General features: G+C 44.3%; 1 long non-coding RNA gene across 2 annotated transcripts in view; it reads left to right on the top strand.

The window, feature by feature from the left end:
• Positions 1-11,220, top strand: part of LOC116092480 — a 12,198-nt gene extending 978 nt beyond the window's left edge. For both annotated transcript variants that reach the window (XR_004119276.1, XR_004119277.1), the window contains exons 2-4: positions 1,432-1,508; positions 7,308-7,407; positions 10,663-11,220. This is a non-coding gene — a long non-coding RNA (uncharacterized LOC116092480). The remainder of the gene's footprint in view (positions 1-1,431; positions 1,509-7,307; positions 7,408-10,662) is intronic.
• The last annotated feature ends 2,903 nt before the right edge of the window (positions 11,221-14,123 follow it).

Below are 14,123 nucleotides of genomic sequence, written 5' to 3' on the forward strand. Positions count from 1 at the left end.
CTCCTATTGTCATCTTTTGTGGTTGTGGTATATTAGGTTTAATTAGGGCTGCTTACATAAGCATAGGTGACAAGTTATAAGCAAGTTTGGGGCTCAACGTAGTATTATTTATTTATGAACATGAAGGTTTTGTCTACATGCATGCCTGGTCCCCTCTGAGGCCAGAAAAGGGTGTGGAATCCTCTGGGTCTAGAATTATAGTTATTGTGAGCCTCCATGTGGGTGCTGGGAATTCAACCCAGGTCCTCTAGAAGAGTAGCTAGTATTCTTAACCTTTGATCCATCTCTCCAGTCCCAAACCAGCATTCTTGAAAATATCCCTCACTAAGTGTCCCAAAGTGCCATCAGTTGATAAGCAAATTAAGCTTCATATGTAACCCAAAGACACTGAAGTGGGTCCTAAATGTAATAAAAAGGTTTTAGTATAGGTGGGTCAAGGGTATGTTAAATTGGGGCATTATTATTAGGAATGTGACCTCACCTTTTTTCACATTTATAAATTATGAAGAATATTAATACCTGCTTAACAGGGTTGGAGGATTCAGTGAACCATATAAAATGCCTATAAAAATGGCAAAGTAAACACTGAGTAACTAGGAGAATATTTTTTAAATACTTCTTAGGGGGGCCAGATAGAAGAGAAACCACAGGAAACTAAGACCTGGGTAACAACACAGGGACACCGTATTGGGGACACTGTATAGGCTTCCCAACCTACTGTACCAAATTATCACCAACATGGAAGCTTAAAGCCAGAGAAATTTATTCCGCCATTTCTAGAATGCAGAAGTCAGCTTCACTGAGCCTAAACCAACATTTTGAAAAAGTTTTCCTCCCCTCCTTCCTAACGCTTAAGAGGAAAGGGTGCTTGTCTTAATCAGGGTTTCTATTAGTGTGACAAGATACCATGGTTAAAAGCAGCTTGGGCAGGAAAAGTCTTATTTGGCTTGATATCTCCTAATCACAGTTCACTGAGGGAAGTCGAGGCTGGAGCCTGGAGGCAGGCACTGATGCAGAGGCCATGGAGGAGTACTGCTTACTGGCTTGCTTCTCATAGCCTGCTCAACCTGTTTTCTGGTCAGAGCCAGGACCACCAGCCCAGGGATGACATCATCTACAATGAGCTGGGCCCTTCCCCATCAATCACTAATTAGGAAATGTCCTACAGGTTTGCCTACAGAGCATTTTCTCAATTGAGGATCCGTCCTGTCTGATGACTACAACTTGTGTCAAGTCGCCTAAAACAAGCTAGCACACTGCTTCTTGCCTATCCAGATTCTCCTGACAGTTAGAATCCCTCAGCTTAGAACTGTGTCATTCCAGTCTGTGGTTCTGTCTGCACAATCCTCTTTCTGTCTCTGTCCTCTTTGATTACGTATCATATCTCCTTCTGCTTCTCTTTCATGAAACCTTTTTATTATATTTATTTAGAACCCATCTTGAAAATCTTGGATAATCTCCCGTCTCAAGATCCTTAATGAGACCTTCAAGGACTCTTTCCAAATAAGGTAAAACAGGTTCTAGGACCAATGATGTGGACGTTAGAGGACTACTTTTTAGCTTAGCATAGGCACTGAGTATTTATCAGGCATAATCTTTTCTTTATGACGAAAGTCAACTTAGGCTGGGCAGTGGTGTGCAGGCCTTTAATCCCAGCACTTGGGAGGCAGAGGCAGGCAGATTTCTGAGTTTGAGGCCAGCCTGGTCTACAGAGTAAGTTCCAGGACAGCCAAGGCTATACAGAGAAACCCTGTCTCAAAAAAAAACAAAAAACAAAACAAAACAAAAAAAATTCTTCTTTCCTGGTTTCACCCCCTCACTCTTTTCTTTTTTCTTTTTTCTTTTTTGACTTATTTATTATTATAAATGAGTACACTGTAGCTGTCTTCAGACCTCCAGAAGAGAGCGTCAGATTTCATTATGGGTGGTTGTGAGCCACCATGTGGTTGCTGGGATTTGAACTCACAACCTTCAGAAGGGCAGTCAGTGCTCTTATCTGCTGAGCCATCTCACCAGCCCCTCACTCCCTCACTGTTTTTATGATATTATGATCTAGCTCAGGAGGGGGTGGTTCAGTGAAATGACCAACTACAATATTCACACATAACGAGACTCTGAATGAGTCACCAAACTTCCCTAAACCTCAATTTCCATATTTCTTTAAAGATTTTATTTATTTATTATATGTATACAAAGTAGCTGTCTTCAGACTCTCCAGAAGAGGAAGTCAGATCTTTCGTTACAGATGGTTGTTGAGCCACCATATGGTTGCTGGGATTTGAACTCAGGACCTTTGGAAGAGCAGTTGGTGCTCTTAACCGCCGAGCCATCTGTCCAGCCCACAATTTCCATATTTTAATGCAGAAATTGATAAGACAAGAAAGGATGTCTTCAGATTAAATGCGACAATGTAGGTGTAAAGTCAGTCCCAGCATAATGACTTGTATATATCGTTCTTGTTTTTGTTGGATCTTTTGGTTTTTTTTGTTTTTGTTTTGAGAAAAGGTTTCTCTGTGTAGCCCTAGCTGTCCTAGAACCTGGTCTCTCAACCAGGCTGGCCTTAAACTCACAGAGATCCACCTGCCTGTGCCTACTGAGTTCTGAGATTAAAGGCGTGTGCCACCATCACCCAGCATATATATTGTTGTTAATTGACACTAATTCTTTTCTCTGCTTTCCTGTGGGATAGCTATTCATTTTGCATTCATTTCTAGAGTGCTAGGGGGTCACAGGCAATAAGTCTGACGCTTGAGTTTGAGCGCTGGGGGCTAGCAAGATGGCTCAGGGGTTAAGAGCACTGACTGCTCTTCCGAAGGTCCTGAGTTCAGATCCCAGCAACCACATGGTGGCTCACAATCACCCGTAATGAGATTTGATGCCCTCTTCTGGTGTGTCTGAAAATAGCAACAGTGTGCTTATTTATAATAACAAATAAATCTTTGGGCCTGAGCTAATGGGGCTGACCAGAGGAGCAGAGGTCCTAAATTCAATTCCCAACAACCACATGAAGGCTCACAACCATCTGTACAGCTACAGTGTATACTCATATACATAAAATAAATAAATAAATCTCTTTTTAAAAAAAAAAGTTTGATGGGCTGGTGAGATGGCTCAGTGGGGAAGAGCACCGACTGCTCTTCAGAAGGTCATGAGTTCAAATCCCAGCAACCACATGGTGGCTCACAACCACCCGTAATGAGATCTGACGCCCTCTTCTGGTGCGTCTGAAGACAGCTACAGTGTACTTACATATAATAAATAAATAAATCTTTAAAAAAAAAAAAAAAAAGTTTGAGTGCTGAGCTTGAAACTACGTTGACAAAGTAGTCAGGCCATGACCCTTCCCCTTGTAGACCATGGAATTGTGTTGGAAAGCTATTTGTTGCTGAATACTTGCTGGGTGCTTGGAACACAGAGTAGTCACACCTTCCTATGGGTGTATAGAGTTTGGAAGGCACTTTGATCATGCCAGTACCCAAGAACAATGACCTTGGACTGTGTATTGAGCAGAGTAAGCCTTGTATTGATAATGAATAAGTCTTGGTTCTATTACCAAGACTTTGGTTTAGACACTGCCTTTGTGTGATCTTGGATGGTTGACTTTCCCATCTAGGGGCTTGATTTCTATGTCTGGAAAGCAAATGAATGAGACTAACTCTCAGTACAAGAAAAAAAAAATTAACAAATCACTGGGTTGTTCCAAGAAAAACAATCAGAAAACAGAGACCGACAGTCATTGACTCCAGAAGTCCCCTCAGAAACATTCATGAAGCAAAACGCAACTGGGACAGCATTCCAAATGGAATGGACCATGTGCCAAATGGAGGAAGAGAGGTAGCATGAGGGGTCGCAGAGGAGAGGGAGCGATGAAGGAGGAGGGAGCAAGGGTTGGTATGCCGGCAGAAGGATTTATACAGTGCTGTGTAAATGTGCTCCAGATGGGCCATTCTTAGCACTCTCTTTGCCTCAATGCCATTAATCGGAACCACAACCTCCCAGCAGTATTGTTAGCATCATTTTGCAGACTTTTAAAATTAGAAGCACAACTTTTTTTAAAAAAGATTTATTTATTTATTTATTTATTTATTTATTTATTTATTTTATGTATGTGAGTACACTGTAGCTGTACAGATGGTTGTGAGCCTTCATGTGGTTGCTGGGAATTGAATTTTTTTCCTTTAGGACCTCTGCTCACTCTGGTCAACCAGCTTGCTCTGGTCAGCTCTGCTCACTCAGTCCCTGCTTGTTCTGACCCAAAAGATTTATTTATTATTATACATAAGTACACTGAAGCTGTCTTCAAATGAACCAGAAGAGGGTGTCAGATCTCATTGTGGGTGGTTGCTGGAATTGGAACTCAGGACCTTCGGAAGAGCAGGTGGTGCTCTTACCTGCTGAGCCATCCTGCCAGCCCCAAAGCACAACTTTTAAGATCCTCTCTCTCTCTCTCTCCCTCCCTCCCTCTCTCTCTCTCTCTCTCTCTCTCTCTCTCTCTCTCTCTCTCTCTCTCTCCCCTCCCCTCTCTCTCCCTCTGTGTGTGTATATGTATGTGTGTGTATATACACTTGTGTGTGCCTGTGCCCACAGAGGCCAGGAAAGGATCACCCTCTACAGATGGAATTATAATCACAGGTCCTCTGTAAATGTGGAATGTGCCCTTACCCACTGAGTCTTGTCTCTAGCTCCTTGAAGCACAAATTTTAAAAGTCAAAGAGAGCATGAAGGTGGGGGTGTAGGCCTTTAATCCCAGTACTTGGGAGGCAGAGGCAGGCAGATCTTTGTGAGTTTGAGGCCAACCTGGTCTACAGAGTTTGTTCCAGGATTGCCAGGGCTACACAGAGAAATCCTGTCTGGAAAAAAAACAAAAAGTTAAGGAAGGGAGCCAGACAGACCACTTTCTACCATATTGATGAGAAAAATGAGAGGCTGGTCTAGAATTAGCAAGTGGTGGTGGTCTGGTCAACTTCTACAGGGTTGGATATAATTCCGGGGTTAGCATTCCTCTCCCTTTTGTTGGAAAGCCAGAAAACGAAGTTCAGCTTGTGAGGTTGGACACTAGATCCTCTTTGGCTCGTTTGCTGGACTTTTCTAGCAGGGGAGTATCTGGGAATCCCTTTTCCGAGATCTGAAGGTCAGGAGGTTCCAGCAGTTTGTCTCAACTCCCAGAGCAGCTTCATCCACTGCATACTTTCTGACTGCCAAGAAACAACGACCTAGTTCATGGGAAGTTCTCCATCTGCTGCCTTGTAGAAATGCTTGCATTTCCCCTGTGCCCAGCATGTCCAAATACTCTCTCTCCAGAGCCCTAGACATATTTTCCTAACGCTCATGTTCCATGTGACCTCAGACTTATTAATGACTCTACAGCTGAGCTGCAGTCTTAAAAAGACCGTTAAAATGATCTGATCTGTTATACATACTGATCAGCCTTTTGGTACTGGACATTAAGCCTAGGGTCTTGAGCATGCTAGGCAAACACTCCATTCTGCGCTTTATCCTCAGCCCTACAGTACTTTGGGTTTTTTGTTTTGTTTTGTTGGGGAAGTAAGTAAATGAAAAATGACTGGATAAAATTGTAGAACTTTCCATGGCATCTGTTGTCATTGTAGCAATTCTTTCAAAGAAAAATCTGTTTTTATTGAGCAAAAAAGTGGAGGATGTGGGGAAGGTGTTTTGGAGATGTCCAGAGCGGACACTTTGTCTGCTAATTTGATGGTTTGAAGATGTGCCACTCCCCACAGCACTCACTGAGGAGGGCAGTAACGATAAGAACAGTGATACAAAACTCGTTACTAAGGGAAGAACATGGTTGTGAGACTTTGTTTGGGCATAGTGGTACACATCTTTTATTTTTATTTTATTTTATTTTATTTTATTTTTGTTTTTTCGAGACAGTGTTTCTCTGTGTTGTCCTGGCTGTCCTGGAACTCACTCTGTAGACCAGGCCAGCCTCGAACTCAGAAATCCGCCTGCCTCTGCCTCCCAAGTGCTGGGATTAAAGGTGTGCGCCACCACCGCCCGGCCTTTTATTTTTATTTTATGTGTATGGGTGTCTTGCCTACATGTATGTCTGTGCACCACATGTGTGCACTGTCTGTGGAGGGCAGAGAAGGGCATCAGATCCCCTGGAATTAGAGTTCTAGATGGTTATAAGCTGCCATATGGGTGCTGGGACTTTAACCAGTGTCTTCTGGAAAAGCAGTCAGTGCTCTTCACTCTGGGTCATCTCTTCAGCCCTGGGTGACATTTTGATGTCATGATAAATCAGCAAATCTATTCAAGAGTCTTGTGACTCAGAGGCTGAGGTGAGAATGACTGGCCTAGGAGACCTACTGAGACCCTGTGCAAATACAGCAACAAAAAGTTAATGAGACAGCCATCTATTTCTGAAAAAAAAAATGTGCTTTTTGTTTTGTTTTGTTTTGTTTTTTGTTTTATTATTATTTATTGTTATATGTAAGTACACTGTAGCTGTCTTCAGACACTCCAGAAGAGGGCGTCAGATCTCATTACAGATGGTTGTGAGTCACCATGTGGTTGCTGGGATTTGAACTCAGGACCTTTGGAAGAGCAGTTGGTGCTCTTAACCACTGAGCCATCTCTCCAGCCCCAAGAATGTGCTTTTGTATTATCAAGAGAGCCCATATAGCATATAATTTCAAAAACTGATAAAGTTCAAAAATGTCCTCTTGTGCCTAGTACAGAAAAGAACCCCAAAGGATATGGTCTTATTATGTGGGGGCATTTAACCATCTTGCATTTTATTTAGCGCTCTTAGCTTCAGTATTTTCCTCTTCTATTGATTATGTGAAAACTCTGGGTTTAATATTCTAAGTTGGATTTGTCATCTTCCTGTGCCCTTCACTGACGATTGGAATGAACTCATGACTCACACCTACTTTCTATTTTTAAAAGAATGACGTTGTCAATACCGAGGATTATCCTAGAGACAAAGTACCAGACCCTCCGTTGAATAACGTCAGACCCGTGATTCCCCCTCGAGACAGTTTCTAATTTATTATGTATGGGTGTTTTGTCTGCATGTAGGCTAGGCATCAAGGTGTGCAGAGCCTTTGGAGGCCAGAAGAAGGTATAGATCCCCTGGGACTGAGTTACATACTGTGGTTGCTAGGAGTAGAACCCAGGTCCTCTGGAAGAACAGTCAGTGCTCTTATCCACTGAGCTACCTCTCCATACCTGAGATAGTTTCTATTTCATCCTCACCTTCCTGATAAGAAATCAGACTCTCAGAAAGGTAAAGGAATACTTTTAGGTCCAAGAGGTTGACTAATCACATTGTTTTTCAGTTCTCTCCTGGGAATCTTATTTGCTCTCTGCCTTAGGAAGTGCCTCGCTGTTAACCTGTATTGTCCCGGTGACACAGCCTCTGCCGGCTTCCAGTTTTTGGTATGGAAAATAGATGATTTATTTATTTATTTATTTATTTATTTATTTATTTATTTATTTTACAAATGCGATATAGGAGGGTTGAAAGAAAAGTGCTAGTTTTCTGAGAAGCAGCAGCTGTTTAACAGAAATGACATGTGCCCAGGAAGGGCTTTTCAAAGTAAAGGAAGAACCGGTGCACAGGTTTCAATGCAGCCAGAAATGTCATCCACTTACAAGGAAGCAGTGGGCACTTGGCTGTAAGCAAGGCTGTAAGCAGTGAGAAACAATGGTGTTGTTGAGGGTGTGGGAACTGACTGATACAAATCACAGTAAAGACAAGCAGGGACCTTGATCTTTGTTCTAAGTGTTACCAATGGGCTTTCCAGGAAGAGAACAAAAACAGGGGCGGGGGTAAGGGGGTAAGGAGGCAAGGAAACACCAAGGTGGTAGTGGCCACAATCCCAGCCCATGAAGGGTCAAGGCAAGAGGACCAGGAGTTCCAGTTAAGGGGCTGGGGAGATGCTCAGTCAGCAAAGTGTTTGTTTTGCAAGTGTGAAAACCTGAATTCAGTTCCCAGAATCCACATAAAGATATGCTGCGTGTGAGGCCTGGTGAGATGGCCCAGCAGATAAAAGTGCCAGCTGCCAAGCATGGTGACCTGAGCTCCGTCCTCACCTCACAAGGTGGAAGGAAAGAACTGACTCCCAAAAGTTGGCCTCTGACCTCCACACATATGTTGTGTGCATGTGTGCACATATGATAAATCAATATATGTCATAGTCAAATTCCTTTTCAAATACTGAGTGTAGTGGCAGGTGTCTGTAATCCCAGCATGGAGGTGTGGGGAAACAGAGGCAGGGAATTCCTGGGCCTCTCTGGCCAATTGCCTTTGCCAAAGTCCAGGCCAGTAAGAAACCTTGTGTCCAAAAAAATCATAGATGGCATTCCTCTTCAGGAATGCCCAATTCCTCTTCTGGCCTGCTCCATGTACTGACATGAATAAACACACAAGCATATGAAAGAGAGAGAGAGAGAGAGAGAGAGAGAGAGAGAGAGAGAGAGAGAGAGGAACAAACAGAGAGAGAGAGATGAACAGAGACAGAGAGAGACGAACAGAGACAAAGAGAGACAGAGACAGGGAGACAGAGACAGAGAACAGGGCAGAGATACCTCACCAGGCTGGGCTACATGAGGGTCTGTCTTTTAAGGAGGATGAGGAGTAGCTAGCACACAGGGAATCCCAGCAATCGGGGAAGCAAAGATAAGTTTGCCAAGCGGTGGTGGTGGTGGTGCACGCCTTTAGTCCCAGCCCTTGGGAGGCAGAGGCAGGTAGATTTCTGAGTTTGAGGTCAGCCTGGTCTACAGAGTGAGTTCCAGGACAGCCAGGGCTACACAGAGAAACCCTGTCTTGAAAAACAAAACAACAAAAAAAAAGAGTGGAAGTTCAAGGCCAGCCTGAGCTAAGAATCAAGACAACTATCTCAAAAAAATATAAAACAAGTGAGAAGGAGAAAGCGGGCTAAGTAGCTAAGAGCGTCTGCTGTTTTTCCAGAGGATGAGGATCAGTTTCCAGCACCCGTATCAGACAGCTCACAACTTCATATAGTTCTAGGCCCAGGGTATCTGAAACCCTCTGAGGGCGCCTGCACACACGGGGCATACATACAGGGAGAAATGCATGTACATAAATAAAACACGTCTTTAAATATAAGTACATGAACAACAAATAAAAATTAAGCCAGGCAAGGTGGCGTATGCCCGTTATCCCTACACTGGGAAGACTGAAGGAGAAGACTGTCAATAGAGGTCAGCTTGGGACCTAGTCCCAACAACAACAACAAAAAAGAAGCAGTGGGGACGATACCTGGCAGGGCATGGGGTGAGGGAGTGGGTAATGCGCTTGCCACACAAGCATGAGGACCTGAGTTTAATCCCCAGTACCCAAGTCAAAGCCAGGTGTGATGGCAGGAATCAGCACTGGGGATTGGAGGAAGGTAGAGACAACCAGATCTAAGGGCTTGCCGATTAGTCAATCCAGCAGATTGGTGAACTCCATCCAGGTTCAGGAAGAGACCCTGTCTCAAAAAATAGGGCAGAAAGTGATAGAGGGAAACCCCCAGTATTGGCCTCTGCCCCCCGTCTCTGCACACCACCATGGGCAAGCGCATCTGAATAACACGTTTATTACCCACCATAAACACAAAGAAAAAAAGGCAAACTGAATAAAACTTACAAAGGAAGAAATGCACCATCATCATCTTCTAGTGCTGGGACTATCAATAAGGTCCAAATGAATCTACACACAAATATCAGACTGAATCAAAGTTCCTTAATGTGATGGTTTGCATATGCTTGACCCAGGAAGTGGCAATATTTGGAGGTGTGGCCTTGTTGGAGTAGGTGTGTTACTGTGGGTGTGGGCTTTAAGACCCTACTCCTAGCTGTCTGGAAGTCAGTGTTCTGCTAGCAGCCTTCAAATGAAGATGTAGAACTCTTAGCTCTTGATGCACCATGCCTGCCTAGATGTTCCCACCTTGATGATAATGGACTGAACCTCTGAACCTGTAAACCAGCCCCAATTAAATGTTGTCTTTATTTTTTAAGATTTATTTATTTAATTTATGTATATGAGTACACTGTTGCTGTCTTCAGACACACCAGAGGATGGCATCAGATCCCATTACAGATGGTTGTGAGCCACCATGTGGTTGCTGGGAACTGAACTCAGGACCTCTAGAAGAGCAGTCGGTGCTCTTAACCACTGAGGCATCTGTCTAGCCCCAAATATTGTCTTGGTCATGGTGTCTATGCACAGCAATGAAAACCCTAACTAAGTCAGTTAAGGTTACTAAATGCAAAATAATTCAACAAAATTGTCAGCATTTCTGTAAGAAATAAGCAGTTAGAAAATGAGGTTTTCTCAAATATTACTTTCAATAACATTTTCTGTTGAAGCAGCAAGGTCACTTAGGTCCAGGAGTTCAAGACCAACCTGAGCAACAAAGCAAGACCTTATCTCAAAAACAAATAGATAACATGACCTGGAGAACTGACTCTGTGGCTAAGTGCACTTACTCTCTTGTAAAAGACCTGTGTTCAATTCCCAGCATCCACATGGTGGCTCACAGCCTATCATAACTTTAGCTAATTACTCATACATACCCAGAGATATAGCCATACACATGATTTAAAATAATTCTTAAAAAGCAGAAACCCTTTCCTAGCCATAAGTCTCCTACTTACCCCCCCCCCCAAACTGTCTTTCACCTTTAGATATTCCATATGAGGCAAAGGTGAAGACTAGTGCCGTATCTCATCACAGTGGAGCAAGCTCATCAGCCAACATCTAGCAAACAAAAACAGGAGGATCGCGAGCTGGAGGCTGGCCTGGGCTGCATACAGAGATAAAACAAAACAAAACAAAACAGAACAGCAGCTTCTCTTACTTGTCTCTCAATGTGCAGCCACCATTCAGCCCAATCAGCTTTTCCTCGAAGACCCCAAGTGACTCCCATGGCATTCTTCTCTCCCAGCACCGGTGACCTGTTATCCTGATTAGTATAGGTTTAAAGTCAGTCTCCATAGTGCACGGGCTGCTTATGTGCTTCATGAGCACCTTGGCAACTTTTCAGATTGGGGAAAGCACATAGAGGCTGGAGTCATGTTATCAGTCATTTACCATCATTTAAATGGTATTGCATCTGGATTTGTTTGTTTTGTTGTTGTTGTTTTGGTTTGGTTTGGTTTTGCATGTGGAATATCAAATGGCTTTGGGGAGAATAGATACCTTCACCATATTAAACCATCCACTTACAGGATAGTACATGTCTATCTGTCTGTCTGTCTCTTTTTTACAGTTTCTTTGACATTTCTCAGAGTTTCTCTCTGAGTTCTATAATTTTTATTGCTAAACACCTTACACATACATTGTTAGATTTTTCCCCCTCAGATAGATCACACTTTTATTCTATTTAATTTTTTATTAAGTATGTACTTATGTTAAAAGTTAGGTATACGTGTGTGCCTACATGAGTTTATGTGCAACAACAAGCTAGTCAGGAACATACAGTGAGGGACTTCCAGCTATCTAAAATTATGATTAAAGAAAATGGAAAGAGTCGAGCAGTGGTGGCGCACACCTTTAATCCCAGCACATGGCAGGCAGAGGCAGGTGGATTTCTGAGTTCGAGGCCAGCCTGGTCTTTAGAGTGAGTTCCAGGACACCCAAGGCTATACAGAGAAACCCTGTCTCAAAAAAAAAAAAAGTGTAAAGATAACACGTGTGCATTCTGTGTTCAGGAAACCAGGGGAAGTGGGCTCGGCTGGAAGGAATCTAGGGAAAGATAAAGCAGGAGAGGATGGTGGGAGTCATAGCAACACCATCAGATGCCTGCTAATCACTGGGGCTGGCAGAGCTGGAGTTAGCCTGACCTGGAGCATCTGTTCACTTGTCCCACGTGCCCTAGGCTGAAGTGTGTTGGGAAGGTGCCTACACAGAACATCCTGACTAAGGCCTTCCGCCTATTTCTCTGCCTTTCCTTCAGGAAATCACAGTCCATTCGCATCCACCTCCACTCTTCCCAAGCCCACTGTTTGTTCGCTTGGCTGCCTGCAAAGTCTGCTCCCCTCTTCCGTCTCCTTTGCCTACTCAGGTCACACAATGTGGGCGCGCACGATCCATACGATGCTCTAAGGATGAGGAGAGCATGTTTGGGAGCCCAGCTCACCTGGTTTGCAGCTCTGACTCTCGCCATCTGGGTACTTTAGCTGTTCACTCACAGCCCATGCCTCTGTATCCTCATCTGTAAAATTAGAGTTTCCAGGATGCTTCGCTGGGCCTTCCCCCCTCCCCCCACCCCACCCCCATTCCTCTGTATCCTCATCTGTAAAATTGGAGTTCCCAGGATGCGTCGCTGAGCCTTCCCCCCTGCTCCCCCCCCCCCCCCCCGTGAGTGGTTGGAGGTGTCTAATAAAAATCAATCACACGTACTCTCACTCAACACAGTGTCTGTCTGGGCCTTGTAAACTTCGTGTTGTTATTGGTCCCCAGTCCTGGCGAGGTAGGGGTGGGCATTGTCTCCATAGCAAGCACTCTTGTGGAGTTGAGCCAGGTTGGGTCAGGTCTATCTTCAGGTCATGGGGACCGGGGAGTGGATCCTCTGAAGTGCAGCTGGGCACACAGCCAGGCCGGGCAGGGGCTCTGCTCTCACCCACTGGGGCTGCACCAACACTGGCCCCGGCCCGTTTCCTGTTTCTCTTATCTTTTCCCAACATGTGCTCTCCGGGATGAGAAACTCTACCACTTGCTTCCTTCGCTTCCCTTCGCTCATTAAGATCTTTATTTTTCAGATTCCAGTCAAATCTGGCTGCTGGCCCAGAGCCCACTATGGTATGTGATTTATCAGCCCGTCAGCTCCAATGCCGGACGTTTCTGGGTCTAGATGGAAAAACTTTGTATTGGCTCCTCCCAGCTCACCAGCTTGTGGACCACCTCCAGTACTCTTCCACTCTCTCCTGTTCACCTCCATGCCCTCATCCTCTCGGAATTCAAATTCTTGTTCCTTACTTGCTCTTTACTTGTGACTTTCTGCAAGTCTCTTCATTCTCCTGGATGACCATTGTTCAGTAAAGTGAAGATAATGGGCTTGGCTTGCCCAGAGGAAGTGACAGCACAGGCCAAGCCCACGGTGTGAATCTGAAGCATACATTAAACATCCAAGAATGCCAGAGGCATGTGTTCAGAAATGTACCGGGTGGAAACTCGTCAGAATCTTTTTGAGGGCTGCAGGGGTGTGTGACTCAGTAAGGAAAGTGTTTGCCTTTCAAACCTGAGGAGCTGAGTTCAAACTCCAGTAACCATATAAAAATGCCATAGTACTGGAGAGGCAGAAATAGCAGGATTCCTCCAAGCCAATGAGAGGCCCTGTCTCAAAGGAGGTCAACAGGGCCTGAAGAGAAGAGATGGACCAACAGGTCAGTGTCAGGCAAACCTGATGGCTTGTCTTTGATCACCATATCCCATGGAGGAAATACTGAGCCAACTTGGGAAGTTGTCCTCTGCCTTCCATACATATACTCCAGGATGCGTGTGCTTACACAAGTAGACTACACACACACACACACACACACCACAGCACAGACAAGCTAGTAATAATCTTCAAAAGAAAAAAATAAAGGAGGCCTACTGCATGTCCAAAGATGACACTCAAGGTTGCCCTTTGTCACACACATGCACACTTGTGCATGCACCAGAAAACCCACGTGCAGGGATGGACATGTACTAAACACCTTCTGCAGCAGTAGTGGCTCCTGGCTTTACCTATTAGATTCTAATTCTGACAAAAACACCTCCAAAGCCAGGCTATAATTTCTGTTACCAAAGGAGAGGGGGGGATTGAAGTGATGGCTCTGCTGTTAGGAGAACTTACAGCTCTTAGAGATGACCTGGGTTTCAGTCCCAGAACCTACACAGCGGCTCACAACCTTTCTTAACGTTAGTTCCAGGGGATCTGGTGCCTTCTTCTGGCTTCCACAAGCAACAAGCAAGCACACAGTGTATATACATATATGCAGGCAAAAAAAAATCAAATAATAAAATGTTTAAAAGCAAGAGAGAGAAAAGGAAGGAACAGCTGTTAGCAACTTCAGGTTATTTCATTAGTGTGTGTGTGTGTGTGTGAGTGTGTGTAAATGGGTGAGTGTGCAAGTGTGTTTGTGTGGGTGAGATTGTATGA

Source organism: Mastomys coucha, unplaced genomic scaffold (assembly GCF_008632895.1).
Source record: "Mastomys coucha isolate ucsf_1 unplaced genomic scaffold, UCSF_Mcou_1 pScaffold15, whole genome shotgun sequence".
NCBI lineage: Eukaryota > Metazoa > Chordata > Mammalia > Rodentia > Muridae > Mastomys > Mastomys coucha.